Source organism: Arachis hypogaea, chromosome 11 (genome assembly GCF_003086295.3).
Source record: "Arachis hypogaea cultivar Tifrunner chromosome 11, arahy.Tifrunner.gnm2.J5K5, whole genome shotgun sequence".
Taxonomy (NCBI): domain Eukaryota; kingdom Viridiplantae; phylum Streptophyta; class Magnoliopsida; order Fabales; family Fabaceae; genus Arachis; species Arachis hypogaea.
Genome location: NC_092046.1, coordinates 83,225,647 through 83,244,133, shown reverse-complemented (window position 1 = coordinate 83,244,133; position 18,487 = coordinate 83,225,647). Strand labels below are relative to the sequence as shown.

The window sequence follows — 18,487 nt, the reverse complement described above, 5'->3', positions numbered from 1 at the left end:
CAATATCTCATCCACACCCAAATCTATTCAAGTGTGAGAAAGATTTTCAAGCATGGTTTTATGATTCCTCTTCCAAGGTTCACATAAAACCCAAATACATTTAATCTCTTTTCCAAGATAATTGCATGCTAGTATGAAGAACAAAATTCCTTCTAGTAAATCAACGAGAGTTAAATAGAAGAAGGAGAATAAAAATAATCAATCCATCAAATAGCAATAGAGCTCTCTTTCCCAGTGGAAAGAGTTAGTAATTCATAACAAAATATTTACAAAGTAAGAAAGAAAATGGAGGAGAAGAGAAGGGTGGAAAGAGAGGGTCCGAAGACTCACTCCCTCTGTATCGGGATCTTCCAGAATGCCTAATTCTATAAAACTAAGGCCTTCATATGGGCTTTCCTAAATTACAAATTGAAATGAAAGTGAAAGGAAATTACAATCAAATGAAAATTAACTATTCTAGATGATTCTTGTGGCCTTGATTGGTTGACAATTGTGGCCTTGCTTGCTTGAAGTTTAAATGGACTTGGAATGAGATTAATTGAGCTAGAATGATGCTCCCAGGCTGGCGTAGCATTTTTCTGGAAAGCGTAGCACTCGTGCACGCACGCGTACACGTCACCCACGTGTGCGCGTCATCACTATTTTTGGCCCTTGTCACACGTACGCGTCACCCACGGGTACGCGTGACCCTCAGCGTTGGTGTCAAAGGTGTAGCGTTAGTGTCAAAGGCGCTCTTCCACGCGTACGCCTCGTCCATGCATACACATGGTCTTCAAAAATATCACTTTTATGCGTACGTGTCATCGGCTAAAAATGTCACTTTCACGCGTATGCGTCTCCCACGCGTACGCGTCACTGGAAAAATTTTCCAACTTATCGCAGGCGCTTTTAAGAAAAGTGTAGCGCCAAAGGCGCTCTCCTGATGTAAGGGACGCTTTTGGGAAAAAAGTAGTGCCAAAGGTACTCTCCCCTGATTTTCAGCTTTTAAACTCCTTTCTTCTTTCATACTTGTTTTGTGCTTTTTACTTTCTTTTCCACCAACTTCTATGAAATTCATCAAGTCAAAGAATCGAAAGTAATCTATGATTTAAGCACAAAAGTATTCAATAATTAAGCATGATTAGTGAAAATTAAAGGTGAAAAAGTGTAGAAAAATATAACATGATGCGCAGTCATCAAGATGTCACACTTTCGGTTGTGAGGATATGGGGTTTTGAAATCAAAGAACTAAAGGTTAAAGGAACTAAGAAATAAAACAATTAAGAGATGATCAAAATGGTAATGAATGCAATTAAAGAAAGATAAGGTCAAAACTAGTGAAAATGCAAAGATATGTATAAAAGAGCCTTGACTTGGGAATGAGAATTAAGGAATCCTATCATCGTCTTAACCTCAACTATGGCAATTATGAAGAGTCAATCTCGCTTAGTCAACCCCTAACATCGAGGACTATGTCAAGCAAGCATAATTGACCTTAATCCATAAGTCCTAGCTAACTTACCAAATTAATTGGTAAAAAGCTAGCTGACGAGCGAATTTTTGTTAGTAAAGAATTTCATAAATAAATTCTCATTGCTAATATAGTTTCTAAACCAACAAAGAATCCTTTCGTACAAATAAATTTGGTTGTCAGAAGTAACAAACCCCCTAAAAATTAATAACCGAAGTATTTAAACCTAGGGTCGTCTCTCAAGGAATTGCAGGGAAGTGTTCTTATTATTGGTTATGAGTTTTCTGAGAAATTTTTGAATGAGGAATGGAAAAATAAATGATTATAAATTAAAGCAATGAAAATTAACAAGAGATTTTATGTAATTAAAATCAAAAGCCTTGGCTAGGAAAAGGTTAATCGAAAGTTCTATCCTTGTTGGATTTTCCAAGATTAATAGTAATAGGTTGTTGTTTCTACTTAGTTAACCCTTACCGAATAAAGGAAAGTCAAGTAATTAACTAACCAACTCTGAATTCACAAGTCCTAATCCTCTCCCTTGGAAAGGATTAGCGTTAGTGACTAGAGAGCCAGCCAACAACTTCCAATTACAATTTAACTCTTGAGTCTTCCAACTCAAGGGTCTCCTATTAAATATTAATCAACTCCAAAGCCAAGTTGGAAGCCTACTCCATTAACATGGATGCCATTTTCGCATACATGTAAAGGGAGTAGAAAGAAGACATGATAATTAGAATTGAATTGAGATAATCAAGCAAATAAAGAAATTAAATAGAAAAATACTCTTTGCATTAATAAATTAACAAGAGAAGAAGATAAACTAAAGTAATAGAATAAATAAAAAGTAGAAGAAAACTAAATTAAAGGAACATTGAACCTGGAATTGGGAAAAAATAAACCTAAAATCCTTAAAACTAGAGAGATGAGAGAGCCACTCTCTCTAAAAACTACATCTAAAACCTAACAATTTGTGAATGATGGGAAGCGAATGAATTCCCTGTGATTCCCCCACTCTGCAGCCTTTAATCTGTGTCTTTCGGGCTTGAAACTGGGCCAAAAACAGCCCAGAAATCGCTCCCAGCGATTGCCACTAAATGTCAGATTGTGACTCTAGTATCCTAGGAACTCAAATCCCAAGCCAATGTGTGAAAATCAACTCAAAATTACCAAGTGGCATTTTCACAAACACTTGGTGGGCATAAAACCAAAACATAGGAAATTACAAAGGAAAATGAAAACTATAACCAAACTATTCACAATATCAACAATAAACATTCAATCAAGAAAATATAAATCATAGAACACTAAATTCATCAACGAAAATTGCATATATTAACAAAGTAACTTGAACCAGAGGAAATTGTAGAAAGAGTAGTGAAATTAAAGAGAATATTAAAGAGTACTTACAATGAGATAGCAAAATCCAAGACCAAAATTGAACTATAAAATGTCACATTGAAAACCTAATCAAAACCCTAAGAGAGAAATAAAAGATCACTACTCTACACTACTCCTACTCCTACTATGTAAAACTATGTCTAAGTGAGCTCTCTTGATATGTGATGTTTATCGCTTCATAGAGCACTTCAATTCAGCATCTAGCCTTCCAAAATTTGGCCAAAAGAGCCCAACATCGCGAGCCACGTGCTTCATTAATGAAGTCATGCGCTGGTACCTGTGCGTACGCACACATACGCACAAATGTGTGCGTACGCACACTTGCTGATTTTTCTACTTGTGCGTACGCACAATGGGTTATGCATACTCACACTTGGCTGTGTGCTTCTCCTTTGTTTTCTTCATGTGTTCTCCCTTATTACATGCTTCCTTACACTTTTGACTTGCCATTCATGCCGTTAGGGCCTGAAATCACTCAACACACATATCACGGCATCGAATAGAATAAAAGTGGAATTAAAATGCTCAATTTAAGCACAAAAATGCATGTTTTCATATTTAAGTCCAATTTTGGAATAAAACAGAAAAGTATGCTATTTTGGTCATTAAGTGTGAGTTTATATGATGAAATCCACTCAAATCAAGCCAAAACTTATCATCAATTATGGACTCATCAATGCTCTTCTCCTTTGCAGTAAGAGACAGAGCAAGGCTATCGCTGGATTTTCAACCTAAGGAAAGCCTAGATAGTTGGGAGAAGGTGGTCAATATATTCTTGACCAAGTTCTTCCCGCCTCAAAAGCTGAGCAAGCTTAGGATGGAAATACAAACCTTCAAACAAAAAGATGGTAAATCCCTCTATGAAGCTTGGGAAAGATACAAGCAACTGATCAGGAGATGTCCTCCTAACATGATCTCAGATTGGACCATGTTAGACATTTTCTATGATAGTTTATCTGAGATGTCCAAGATGGCATTGGACCACTTTGTAGGTGGATCCCTCCACTTGAAAAAGACACCTAAAGAGGCACAAGAGCTTATTGACATGGTTGCTAACAACCAGTACATGTACACTTCTGAAAGGAACACTGTGAATAATGGGGCTACTCAGAAGAGAGGCGTCCTTGAGATAGGCACGTTAGATGCCATCTTGGCTCAAAATATGCTCATGTCCCAGCAGATCAACATGATCACTCAGCACCTGAGTGGGACACAGAGCTCTGAGGCTTACTGTCCAGAGACAGCTTATAAGGTAGAAACAGGTGATAACGCTTGGACCACCATGGAGGAGGTGAACTATATGGGAAACTCCTCAAGAAACTCCAACAACAATCCCTGTTCAAACACTTTCAATCAGGGATGGAAAAACCATCCTAATTTTGGGTGGAAAGATCAACAAAAGCTTCAATAAGGTTTCAGCAACAATCAGGGTGGAATGAACCAGAATAGGCTCAGTGGTAGACACTATGAAACTTCTCAGCAACAATTAGAGACACCCAGGCAGAGTTTCCCTGACTTGGCTGCTATAGTCTCCCACCTCTCCAAGACCACCCACAGTTTCAAGGTTGAAACCAGGTTTTCCATTCGAAACTTGGAGATACAGGTTAGTTAACTGAGTAAGAGGATCCCAGAGATCCCTTCCAACACTCTTCCAAGCAACACTGAGGTGAATCCAAAGGAAGAGTGCAAGGCCCTCACTATAGAGGTTGTGACCGAACCTAAAGAGGAGCCTACTGTTGAGGAGCTAAAGGAAATTAGAGCTCATGAGGAGACTGATAATGTCACATTACACGCCCTTCTGCTGACAGAAGAATCTGAAGAATACTCTCTTCAGAAGAGGATAAAGAGTCTAAGGAAAAGCAAATCGCTCGGTACATAGCAATCCTTAGGAAGCTAAAAGCCAACTCCTCTCATACAGAGGCGTTAGAGGAGGAAGATGAACCTGTGGTACTGGTCAAGGAGTGCAGTGCCCTGGTTCAGTAGAAGCTTCTTCAGAAGCAACTGGATCCTGGAAGTTTCCTGATTCCCTTTACTATAGGAACCATCACCTTTGAGAAGGCACTATGTGACCTTGGCTCAAGCATCAATCTAATGCCTCTGTCTGTAATGAGGAGGCTAGGAATCCTAGAGGTGTAACGTGCCACAATCTCATTGGAGATGGCTGATAAGACCCTAAAAAGGGCGTATGGTATAGTGGAGGATGTCCTAGTGAAGGTTAAAGACATTCACATCCCTGCTGACTTTGTAATTCTAGACAGAAGGGAGGACAGAGATGAGTCCATCGTCTTTGGAAGGCCTTTTCTAGATACTGCTAAGGCCATAATTGATGTGAAAAGAGGTGAGCTAGTCTTTAGACTACATGAGGACTGTATCTTATTCAAGATACCCATCCCTCAGTCCCCCTCTGACATAGCTGGTACCATAGTGCAGCACATTGTATTTCAGCCTTCACTCTCAGTGCAGAGCTTTACAAAGCCCCCAAACACCAATTCTAAGTTTAGTGTTGGGCAACCATCATCAAGCACTGAGAAGGAAGGTTCTAAGAACAAGGTACCTAAAGGCTGGAGGGACAAAAAGATCCCTATTGAAGGACTCTCACTGGGCATGAGAGTGATAAACCCCATTTTTAAGGTTTATCTTGTGTTGAATCTATAGCATTTTATCAACCTTTTCTCATATTTATTCAATGAAATAGCATGGTTTTGTGATTCTCCCTCATTTTGTGCTTAAGTGTGAAAACATGCTTTTAGGCCTTTAATTTGATTCATTTTATCTACCTTTGATTCCACTAAATGCCTTGATTTGTTTATTAAGTGAATTCAGGTTGAAAGGGCTAGGAATGGATCAAAGGATTGAAGAGGAAAGCATGCAAAGTGGAGAACACATGGAAAAAACCAATGATTTGGTTGCACTCATCCACGCGCACGTGCAACAGACGCGCACGCATGGATCGTAAAACCTCAAGGATGCACACGCATGTTGTACGTGTATGCGTCGGTGCTGGCACGTGATTTTAAGTGAAATCGTGCTTGGCGAATTCACAGAGGCTGTAGGGCCCAATCTGAACCAACTTTGGCACCAAAACACATAAAAGGACCAAGGATTGAAGGGGATTCCATCATTCCATCATTCAATCATTCAATCGCTTTACACATTAGGAATTAGTTTAGCTTTAGTTTAGTTTCTAGAGAGAGAAGCTCTCCCTTCTCTCTAGAATTAGGATTAGGTTTAGGTTAATAAGCTTAGATCTAGGTTTTAATTCATGCTTTCATCTACTTCTACCTTTCAATTCTTTGTTGCTACATCTTGTTCTTCTATTCTCTTGTTGTAATTTCCTCTATTTTGTCTCTATACTTTGTTGTTGATGTACTCTTATTCCTTTTATTTTCTTTTAATACAATTTGAGGTAATTCATGTTAATTGTGCTTTCTTTGCTTGTTGTTGTTAATTCTTTGTAATAAGTTGTTGTTAGATTTTATTCTTGTTGTCAATTTACTACGCTTTCCTTTTATACCTTCCAAGTATTTGTCAAAATTCTTGAGAGGATGTTAGAGTAGAATTTTATGTTCTTGGCTTAGGAAGATAACTTAGAAATTCTTGAGTTACTAATGTCCAAGTGATTGATAGTTGGTAGCCATTAACTCTAGCTCTCATTAATTCAATTAGTGAATAGCTAGGACTTGTGGACTTAGATTGATATAGCTTATTTGACTTTCCATTACTTGTTAGAGGATGACTTAATAGGATTGAACCTTGCAATTATCATATTGTGGTTAGTAATAAGAATAGAGATCCTTAACCACCAAACCTTACCAAGACCTTTTCATCATTTGAATCCCTTGGCCACTTACTTTTCTTGTCTCTTATTCAAAACCCCAAAATATACATGTCCATAACCAATAACAAGAACACTACCCTGCAATTCCTTTGAGAGACAACCCGAGGTTTAAGTACTTCGGTTATTAGCATTATTAGCGGGTTTGTACTTGTGACAAACAAATTTTTATATGAAAGGATTATTGTTGGTTTAGAGACTATACTTGCAACGCGATTTCATTTGTGAAATTCTATACCATCAATTTTCCATTATTCAGAGAGTTGCCTTCACTAAAAGTCCAGTCCTTCTACACACAGTGAGCATAATCCTGTCTCTAGAGCATGTGGAGCTCATCCATGAGTGCACAGGACGTAAATTTACTTTAAGGGGGTGAAATTCTGAGCCCCTATCTATCTCCGTAATAGAGCTATCTGATAAACCACTATTTTATGATTTATCTTGTGCTCAATTGAGTGGTTTTTATCAATTTTTTATCCACTTATTCATATAATTTGCATGATTTTACAATTCCTTCCTTATTCTATGATATATGTGAAAACATGTTTCCTAGGCCATAAAACTGTTAATTTTAATTATATTTTATTACCATTCGATGCCGTGATCTGTGTGTTGAGTATTTTCAGGCTTTATAGGACGGGAATGGCTTAGAGGACAGAAAGGAAACATGCAAAAGTGGAAGGAACGCGCTAAAATAAAATTTTGAAGAAAATGGCAGCGACGCGCGCGCATGGACAACGCGGACGCGTGCCTAGCGCAGAGCATGAGCGACACATAAGCGTGACTGACGTGTACGCTGACGACGCCCCAGCGGTGTATTGGTAGATTTCTCTTTAATAACACCTCGTCGTGAGTATAGCTCTACCAACAACAATCCTCGGGGGGTCAAATTTAGAAGAGGGATTTGGTTGTCACAAGTTCAACCCCAATAGAAATAACCGAAGTATTCAAACCTCGGGTCGTCTCATAAAGAATGAGCAAACATGTGCTTCGACATTGGTTAGAAATCCGGGGTTGTGAGTTATGAGCATGAAAATAAATGGAAATCTTAACAAGCAAGTAATCTTGAATTACAATAAACTAATTCAACTACCTACGCAAAACTTGAGCAATTCCAATGAACAAGCAATATTCTACTTAATTCTACTTTAAACCAAACAAGTAACTATAACTAAGGCAATTGAAATTGGAAATTGGTTTTCAAATATGAATGACAAAAGTAACTCTTGACTAGGCATGGGAATTGGGATCACAATCCTTGTCCAACAACTATATCTTAACAATTATGAGGAACCAAGCTCATTAAGTCTACCCCCAAAGTCTTAAGTACGTGATATCTACTCCTAGACTTGAGGTATGTCAAATGGCTTTGGCCACATCAACCCATAAGTCCCAACCTACCTACTAATTAAATTAGTAGTGGGTTGGCGTCAATGAGTATCAAATTGACCACCAAGGGCTCCGAAATCATCAAATCTATTAGACCCAATGACTCAAATTTACCCAATTCCCTTGACCTAGGCCAAGAGTGGAAAAGACTACTCCATAATCAAAGTAAACAATTCATCAAACACTTGGTAAGCATTAATAAAAGACATGTTCAAAATAGCAATTAAATTAAATTCCACAAATACCCACTAACAATTATCAACATACAATTAAGTAATCAATAAGATTAAACATAGAAATCATCAATGTAACATCAACAAGTCAAGATTCACAACATTCATGAAATGGGTATAAAATGACAATTGACAAGAATCATAAAACTATCACTAAATGTAAGCAAGATTGTAACAAGGAATTCAAATTAAACAATTAAAACTGTAATTAACAAGATCCAATTCACAAATCAACAAGGGAAGATCAAAATGAAAACTAGATCTAGAGAGGAACAAGGGTTTCTCTCTCTAGAATAACCAAAGAACCAAAAACTAGCTAAAATTGTGTCCTAGTGTAAAATGAGTGATCTCTCTCTTTCCCCCTAGCATCCTTGGGTCTTTTCCATGCAGAAACAGCTTGAAGTTGGGCCTCCTTGGCCTCAGAAATCGCCAGGCACGATTTCTCTTAATGAGGTCACGTGGAGCTTCCCACGTGTGCACGCGCACCGATTACTTTTGTGATCCACACGTGCGCGCCAGTTGCGCTTGCGCGTCGATAGGAATCTTTCAATCTACGCGGATGCGTCCATCCTTTCGCGCCGCTTCCAGCCAATCCCATCCACGCGTGCGCGTGGAGTGCGCGGGCGCGCCGATGCTGCTGCTCCCAAGACTTCAATTCTTCATGTTCCTCCCTTTTTGTACATGCTTTCTCCCTCTCTCCTAAGTTATTCCTGCCCTATAATTCCTGAAGTTACTCAACAGAAACATCACGGCATCGAATGGCAATAGAAGAGGATTAAAATATGGCAATTTCAAGGCAAAATAAGCATGTTTTTCATCATAGAGCAACATTGGGAAGTGAACACAAAACCATGCAATTCTTGTGAATAAATGTGAGAAATATTGATAAAATCCCCCAAAATAAGCGCAAGATAAACCACGAAATCGGGGTTTATCATACGCGTGACAAGGAAAACTTCCAAATGATGCGAACGCGTGACCTACGCATACGCGTGACAGACGCCACGTGCAGAAAGTTGCAGAATTCGCCTCCAGCGATTTCTGGACCCTTTTTCGGCCCAAATCCAAGCCCAGAAACATATAATAGAGGCTGGAGATTGAGGGAATCAAATCATTCATTCAACATTCATTGAATATTGACAATTTTAGGTTTTAGATGTAGTTTCTAGAGAGAGAGGTTCTCTCCTCTCTCTAGGTTTTAGGAATTAGGATTCCTCTTAGTTTTAGGATTGTTCCTTCTCAATTCCAGGTTCAATGTTCCTTTAATTTATGTTCTCTTCTACTTTTATTTATTCTATTACTTTAGTTTGTTTATTTTCTCAATATTGATTTATAAACTCCATGTTAATCTGATTTTCTATTTAATATAATTTGAGGTATTTCAGATTTATGATTGCTTTCTTCAATATATGTTATTGATGCTTTTAATTTAATTTAGATTTCTTCTCCCTTTGCTTTGGTTGAGTAACTGGTGACACTTGAGTTATCAAACTCAGCTGTTGATTGAAAATTGGAATTTGCTGATTAATTTGGATCCCTCTAAAGCTAATCTTTCCAAAGGAATTGACTAGGACTTGAGGAATCCCATTGATTAGTCCACTTGACTTTCCTTTATTTAGAAAGGGTTAACTAAGTGGGAGCAATAAACAATTCTCATCATACCTGATAAGGATAACTAGGATGGAATTTCCAGTTCTTGTACCTTGCAATGGTTTTCATAATTATTAATTTACTTTCTTGCCAATTTATTTCCTTATTCCCTATTTCAAAAAACCAAAAATATACCTTTTTTCCATAACCAAAAATAAATCATACTACCCTGCAATTCCTTGAGAGATGACCCGAGGTTTAAATACTTCGGTTATAAATTTTATTGGGTTTGCTTTAGTGACAAACAAGTTTTTGTACGAAAGGATTGTTTGCTGGTTTAGAAACTATACCTACAACGTGATTATTTTTATAAAATTCTTTACCGGCAGAAGTCCAGCTCGTCAAAATGGTGCCGTTGCTGGGGATTTGCAATTGTGTGCCTTATTATTGGTTATTGTAAATATTTCCTTTTTTCTTGTTTATTTGTTTTTAATTTTTATTAGCTACTATGAGTTCTCACCCCTCTGGCTTTAAGTTTGGTTCCAATGTTGTTGTAAGGAATGGAAGCTATAACAGGAACATGCATCAAGGTCAAAATAATCAAAGATGGAAGGAGTCACGAGGATCTGATCAACCCTTTCGGCAACAACATTTTTCAAAGTACCATGGACAACGACCATTCTACGATGCATACCAAGACAATAGTTATGGTGGACCCCTTCGTGACAAACCACCTCCACCAAATTACTATGGTCAAGAGCCATTCCGAGGTGCATACCAAGATGATAGATATGGTGGACCCCCTTGTAGTTACCAACAAGCCATATCATATGCCTATGAACCACCTCCTCAACATAGCTTTGAACCACCATACTCACAAGCCACCTACAACCATTCACCTCCATATGACCCTAACCCTTATCCACCCCAATTCCAATCCAATTACTCCCAAGAACCACCACCACTTCCATATGCACCATGTCCATATCCATCGACCCAAGAATCAAAGGATTGTCTCAAGGAAACCGTGGATAAATTTCATACAACCCTTCATCAATTGGAGCAAGCGATAAATCGATTAGTGATGCGGGAAAACTTGTCTCTCAACAAATCTTCCTTAAGCAAGTGTACCGAAGTTGTCGTCAAGTAAAAACTCACAATAGAGTGAGGTCGAATCCCACAGGGATTGATTGATCAAGCAACTTTAATTAGAAGAGTGTTCTAGTTGAGCAAATCCAGAAATTGGGTTGAGAGTTGCAGGAAATAAAATGGCGGGAATGTAAATAACAGAAAAGTAAATGCTAGAATTAAAGGACTGGAAGTAAATGACTGAAAATAAATTGCAGAATTATAAATGGGAATGGGGGATTTGCTCATAAAAGTAAATCGCAAAAATTAAAGAGAATGGGTAAGATTAGAGATGGGGAGTTCATTGGGCTTAGGAGATGTTGCAATTCTCCGGATCAAGTTCATTTTCATCTCTTCCTCAATCAATGCACTCATTGATCTCCTTGGCAATCTTAAGTGATTGAATTGCAATTTCTTGCAATTCAATCTCTCAAATCTTGATCAATAGCCAATTCCTTGGTCAATTGCTCATGAGAAGAGATGAAGTATGGTCACTGATTATACCACATGCATTTCCCAAACCAAGTATTGAGAGGGTTACAGTCACATACCCATCCAAACCCAATTTGGTCCAGCATGAGAAAGCATTTCTAGCTTGATCTCTTCATTCCTCTTCCAAGGTTCAAAAGAGATCCAAGTTTGAATAGCTTCTCTTCCAAGATAACTACTCAATTGGATGAAGATCGAAAGCTTTCAAGTAAAATCAAGAGGAAAGATAGAAGAAGAACAATGAAAATTAGTATTGATCCATCAAATTACAACAGAGCTCCCTAATCCAATGAAGGGGGTTTAGTTGTTCATAGCTCTTGAAAATGAAAACAAAGATGGAGAATACATCATAAAACTAGAAATTGCAAAGAAAGTAAAATACAGAGAGTAGTTCTTCAGCCTCCAGAACTCCTTTACAATTCAAAGCTACTCCTATATATACTACTCTTCTCAGCTTCTAGTTCACTCTTCAAGTCTTGGGCCTTTGGATCTTGAGTTTGAAGCAGTTCCTTTCTTTATTTGGGCTTGGCTTTACTTGCAGAGAGAAAGTGCGGAGTGGGCAGAGACTTAAGCTCAGGGCGTAAGGAGTGTTAATCATTTAGTGAAAGTCCAAGTTCGGGAACGTTAGTAACACTTAACATTGTCACTAACGTTCCAATGCACCCCTTTTGCCTCACGTTAAAACCCACGTTAACTAGGTTAACGTGGCTTTTAACGTTGCCTTGTCAACCTTCGAGAACGTTAGTGACACTCAACATTGTCACTAACTTTCCAGTGTGCCCCTTCTTGCTTCACGTTAAAGCTCACGTTAACTAGGTTAACGTGGCTTCTAACGTGGCCTTTGCCATCCTTCGAGAACGTTAGTGACATTCAACATTGTCACTAATGTTCCAATGTGCCCCTAAGTCTCACGTTGGAGTCCACGTTAACTAGGTTAACGTGGCTTCTAACGTGGCCATCTTTTAGCCATCCCAACGTTAATGACAATGTTGAGTGTCACTAACGTTGGCTCATCCTTCATTTCTCATCGTTAGCTTCCACGTTAACTTGGTTAACGTGGAAGTTAACGTGACTCTTGGGGGTTGTGTGGTTGCTTCAACGTTAGTGACAATGTTGAGTGTCACTAACGTTGTCGACAACTCTTCATCCTCTACGTTAGTTCCCACATTAACCAAGTTAACGTGGGAGTTAACGTGGTACTTTGCACCATAGGCCAACGTTAGTGACAATGTTGAGTGTCACTAACGTTGGCTTCTCTTCCCCCCTTTAACGTTAGAGGCCACGTTAACTAGGTTAACGTGGCTTCTAACGTGGCCACTTATGAGTAATTGCCAACGTTAGTGACAATGTTGAGTGTCACTAACGTTGGCCCAACTTCTCTTCTCCACGTTAGAGTTCACGTTAACTTGGTTAACGTGACTCTCTAACGTGGGCATTGATGGCTTTTTTGAGAGTGTTATTGGCAATCACTTTTCTCATTAATCTTGCAAGTTACCTCCCCTTTTCTTGCTTCTTTTTGGTCCTGAAATCAAGCAACAAAGTGCATCAAAGCTCTAGTCCAAGTCATGAGTAATGCAACATAATATTTGTCACTAAACTTATGCAAAATCCTCATGAAATCATGTGAAATGCACAATGTATGCTTGAGTCAAGGCATAAGTGAATATTTACCCAAAACTAGCTTATTTCCTAAAGAAATTCATGAAACTAACCTAAAAACAGTAAAGAAAAGGTCAGTGAAACTGGCCAAGATGCCCTGGCATCACAACACCAAACTTAAAGCTTGCTTGTCCCTAAGCAAGTACTGGAACAAGAGAATGATGAATGGAATATCCAGAGGAATGAGTCATCCTTGTGGAAGTCATATTACTAATTTTATAGTGGTTTCATGCATAGCAACTTAGGTTCATTCCATTACTGGCTTTCAGACCTTTATTCTGTCCTAAAACACCCACTTTGTTCATATCCCATGAGACTTTTATTCATTGATCCTTTTATTGTTATTACAAGGGTTGTTTGTGTTGTTTAGGCTAAGTGCTCTGTAAGGGGGCAACTCTTTAAGATAAGCTTTCAGCCAACACTCCCGAACCAGTTGGTTCAAGGTGCTAGGTGTTGAAGCACCCCTAAGGACTTACTCCCTCAAGTCTCTCCCCCATACATACACACCACAGGCATATAGTTTATTTATTTTCTTTTCTTGAGACCTTGGTGTCCAGCACCTCTTTGGGTTACTAAATGCTCTGTAGTGAAGGTTACTCTTGATAGTGGACTTTTAGCTGATAATCCTGAGTTAGTTAACCCAAGTTACCAAGTGATAAGGCACCCCTAAGAGCTTATTCATCCAAGTAGATCCCTCACATAGGAGCACCACAGACACTTGCCTTAAGATTAAAACCATTGATGCCTAGCCTTATTGCTTACTCTTTTTCTTTTGTTTTTCACTTCCATTGTTCTTTCCCTTTGCTCTTATTAGGATCTTGTTATTAACTTAGTCTCATGAGTGTATCCAAAGCAAAGTATTCAGGTCAGATGGTTGTCCTCCTAGCCTTGTGGTTGAACCAACTTAGCTAACTTATGACTACCCCAAAGATTCATGAATGCACTTCCACAATATGAACTCCACTTTGGTCTTTTAAAAACATAAACATTCTCTTCTCAATTTGATAAAAAAGGACAAGCTTACATGTAAATAAGGGACTGATGCAGTGACATAAAGACAAGTGCACATAGACTTTCTTCAATACCAAAAACTAGAAATAACATGATTTGAAAAAGGTTTAAACATAACATGGAAGCAAGTTCTATTTCATACAAGATCTTCCTTATTTAAAACACAGAGAAAGATGGAACAAAGAAGGAACTCCACCACCTTTTACTGTTGTGGGTGTCCATGCTCTTTTCCTTGCTTGTCCTCCTTGTTTCCTCTTGCATTTCCTCGCATCCGTGCCAATCTTGCTTGCTTCCAATCCTCGAGTGCCTTCCTTACTGACTCATGACTCTCTTCCACCCTTTGTCTTTCCTTTCGTGCTAATTCATCCTTCATTTCATCATACTTGGCTATTCCTGGATGCAATATTGGCAGCTGTCCCACTAAGTAGCCGAGCCTGGCTTGAGTATTTATCTGATGTCCTGTTTGACTCATGTAAACTCCTTCTGTGAATGCCCTTTGCTCGTCCAATAGTTCTGCCTGTTCTATTTGTCTTCGATGCATCTCATGTATGTGTGCCCCTTGATGTGCTTGGATGTTGATTAGCCTCTGGGTGGATTCTTGTTGCTCGTTTTGCCATTGTTCCATCCTGTTGAATGCTTCTCCCCATTGTTGTCCTTGGCTTAGTTGCTGTTCCATCATTTGCCTTTGCCACTCATCTTGCTGCCCCATCATCTGTAGTTGAAGCTCTTTCTGTGCTCCTTGGCTTTCCAAATATTGTCTAGATAAGCCATCAATGGCTTCCTGTAATTGGTGCATGTCCAAGGTCTGTGGTGCTTGTCCCTCTAAGACTTGTCCTTCAACTACTGGAGGGGTTGTCCTCTTTCTTTGCTTCCGTTGAGGCAGGGGGAGTGCTGCAGCATTCATCCTTTGGACCGTTATTGGAATGCCTTCTTTTATCCAAACGGGTCCTCATCTTCAAAAACCACCCTAGCTTTCTTGCATATTCGGTAAATAGTGTTAGGGTAACCTAATGTTCCTCTTGAGTCGCTTTTCTCTGCCATCTTTCTAATTCCTTGAGCTATGATCTCATGAACTTTGATTTCTCCTCCCTTGAGTATACAATGCAACATTGTTGCTCTCTCGAGATTCACCTCTGAGTTGTTTGCAGCTGGGAGAATAGACCTCCTCACTAGCTCGAACCACCCCTTAGCTTCAGGAGTGAGATCTGTTCTCTTAATGAACTTTGGTTTATTTCCTGCACCCCTTTCCCAGTCTGCTCCTGGTACACACAGGTCTAGTAAAAGCTGGTCATAATTGGGGTTGTTGTCCAATCTTGAGTGGTAACTTTCTTCTTCAAATGGTATAGACCGTAGCTTCAATGCCCTCATTACACTCATGGGACCAAAATCCACCATTGTTCCTCTCACAAAGCTTGTATATGACTCATCTTTCTTATCATACCTGACTGCATTAGCATAAAATTCTCTTATGAGATTTGCATTCACCTTAGTGACCGGGTCAGTGAGGAGCTCCCATCTTCTCCTTTCTACCTTCTCTGTGATTTCAGGGCATTCAGTCTTCTTAACTTGAAATCCCAGCTCATAAATGATTTCCTTATCAACCATCCACCCGTATTGCAATGCATGATGCAAGCTTCTAAATCTCTTCTCATCATATGGGTGTTCTTCTATAGGTTCCTTCCCCTCCCTTCTCTTAGAACTTGAAGATGCCATGAATGATGATTTAATATGTGAAGGTGGTAAGGTTGTGGGGACTTTTGGTTGTTTAGGGTTTTATGGCAATGAGGAGAGTGAAGGAAGGAATGTTTATAATTGGATAGGGGGTGTATTGTACCGAAATGAAGAGTGATGAAGGTGTGTGATGACAATGAAGGGTGGTATGGACAAGGGTTGTTTATATAGAGAAGTTGTGAGAGAATGGAGGGTGTAGATTGCATGAATGTTTACTAGATGGATGGATGGGGTTGTGTATGAAGGAAAGACAAGGATCATCACTTAATGAGAGTGATTGGTTCGGTCTTCAAGGGTCTTCTTTCTCCAATGTTGCATGGCAGCGTTTCCCCATGCGTTCCCTCTTGAGACATGTGTGTAGTGCTCTTCATTAAGTGGCGAAATCTCCCCCATTTAATTGTCCAATCAATCCCTTTTCATACGTCTTTTCCTTTCCTATAAAGATTTGAATTAAGGAAATTAATATCATAAAAAAAATTAAACTCTACGGCTAGAATAAAATGAAAGAAAGAATTTGATTGTTAGTTTATGAATTCCAACTAACTAACTAACTAACTATTGGTGGGTCCTTATATGCATTTTGGTGGCACCATGGGGTGACATCAAACTTAGTTTGAAGCAATATGATGAAAAGTTTTGTTCAAAGCTTCCAAGACTAGCATGCATCTTGGTTTGCTTTAAACACCAAACTTGTTCTTCACTATATACTGCATGATAAAGACTTCACCAAGTGTTTGTCAAGTTTGGGTTGAAATCATAAAGATTGACTTATTCATTATCATCTGAAAGCATATAAAACATGGGTTGCCTCCCATGAAGCGCTTCTTTAGCGTCACTTGCTTGACGTTTTTCTTTCATCACGGTGGTTGGTAGTGCTTAAAGTCCTCCCCTCTTGCTGTGGACTTGTATCCATTGGTTGGATCAATGATCTCCACATGTTCCAGGGAAAGAACTCTGTTGATAGTGAAGACCTTGGGTAATTGAGATGGCACAGTAGGGAGATTAGGGGGAATATCTGGGAAGTAGGCTGAGACAACTCTATCCCCTGGAGAGAAGTCTTCCGTAGGGATCTTCTCGTTCCTCCATCTCCTTGGTACCTTCTTCATTGTTTCTTTTGAGGTTGCCTTCCCCTTGGTGACCTCTTTTCTCCAAGGAGTTGTGATGCTGTCTTCACTTGCCTCTAGAAGTTTGGGTTCCTCCAACTTTTCCTTGAGCTGTGGCAATTGCTGTTTTCCTTGTTTGTCAGTTAAGGGGGTCTCAGAACGAACTGGCTGTGCTTCGGTGCTTGTTTCCTCCTTCAGTGTCTCATTATCATTTGTGGTTAGTTTCTTGTCCTCTTGATCTGTTTCTTGTGAGAGTTTGAAAACATTGAAGCTGAGTCGTTCATCATGGATTCTCAATATTAGCTCCCCTTTCTCTACATCGATAAGTGCTCTGGCCGTAGCTAGAAATTGTCTTCCCAATATGATTGGGTGAGTGTGACTTTCTTCCATGTCCAGAATGACAAAGTCTGTTGGGAGAAAGTACTTCCCAACCTTTAGCAACACATTTTCCACCACTCCTATTGCTTGCTTTTGAGTTTTGTCAGCCAGTCTGATAATGACATCTGTGGGTATTATCTCATTGATCTGCAGCATCTTCACCAGGGATAAGGGCAGTAAGTTGATGCTGGACCCTAAATCGCATAGTGCTCTGTCGAACATATTTTCACCTATGGCACAAGGGATATGAAAACTTCCTGGGTCTCTTCTTTTTGTAGGCAACTCAGGTTGAATAAGGGCACTACATTCCTTGTTCATCACTATAGTCTGCCCTCCCTTGAGTGAGCTTTTCCTGGGAAGAAGTTCCTTCATATACTTGATGAATGCATGCATTTGTTGAATTGCCTTGATAAATGGTATGTTCACATGCAGAGATGCAAACAAGTCTAAGAACCTTGAGTATATTCTTTTTCCCACAGCACCATTGAGCAGTTGAGGGAATGGTGCATAGAGCTTCAGCAGCTCTTGTTGTGAGATTTCTGGTTCTTTGTGATCTCTATCCTCCTCCTTTGTTGAGTTGTCTTCCGGTTGTTTGCACATTTTGCCTTTCTTGTCTTCAATCTCTTGATCACTTGTAGTGACCATTTTGTAATCTTCCCATCTTACTTTCTTTGCTTCTCCCTTGGGGTTTTTCTCAGTGTCACTTGGGAAGCTATCAGTAGGTTTGGGAATCTTCTCAGCTAAATATCCCACCTGGAATTCCATCTTCCTAATGGTTTCTCCCTGGTTCTTAATATTGGCTCGCACCTCCTCTTTGAACACCTTATTTTCTTGAATCTCTTGGCATATTCCGTCAAGTAAGGCTTCAATCTTAGAGAGCCTGTCATCAATTGATGAGTGATTCGGAGCAGATGTGCTGTTTTAGTTTTGATAAGTGTGTGGAGAAGTGTTGTTGTGGGGTTGTTGAGATGTCCTCTGGGTGAATTGCTGGTGAGCTGCATTGTTGTTGGAGTTGTAACATCTCTGGTCTTGGTTTTGATCTTGCTCACTTCCCCACCCAAAGTTCGGGTGATTTCTCCATCCAGGGTTGTAA

At 39.4% G+C, this 18,487-nt stretch overlaps 1 non-coding gene across 1 annotated transcript; it reads right to left on the bottom strand.

Annotated features, from left to right (window-relative positions):
* Positions 1-3,656: 3,656 nt before the first annotated feature.
* LOC112724524 (small nucleolar RNA R71) lies at positions 3,657-3,760 on the bottom strand. Its single transcript, XR_003163682.1, has one exon. It is a non-coding gene; the product is annotated as a small nucleolar RNA R71 (small nucleolar RNA).
* Positions 3,761-18,487: the final 14,727 nt, after the last annotated feature.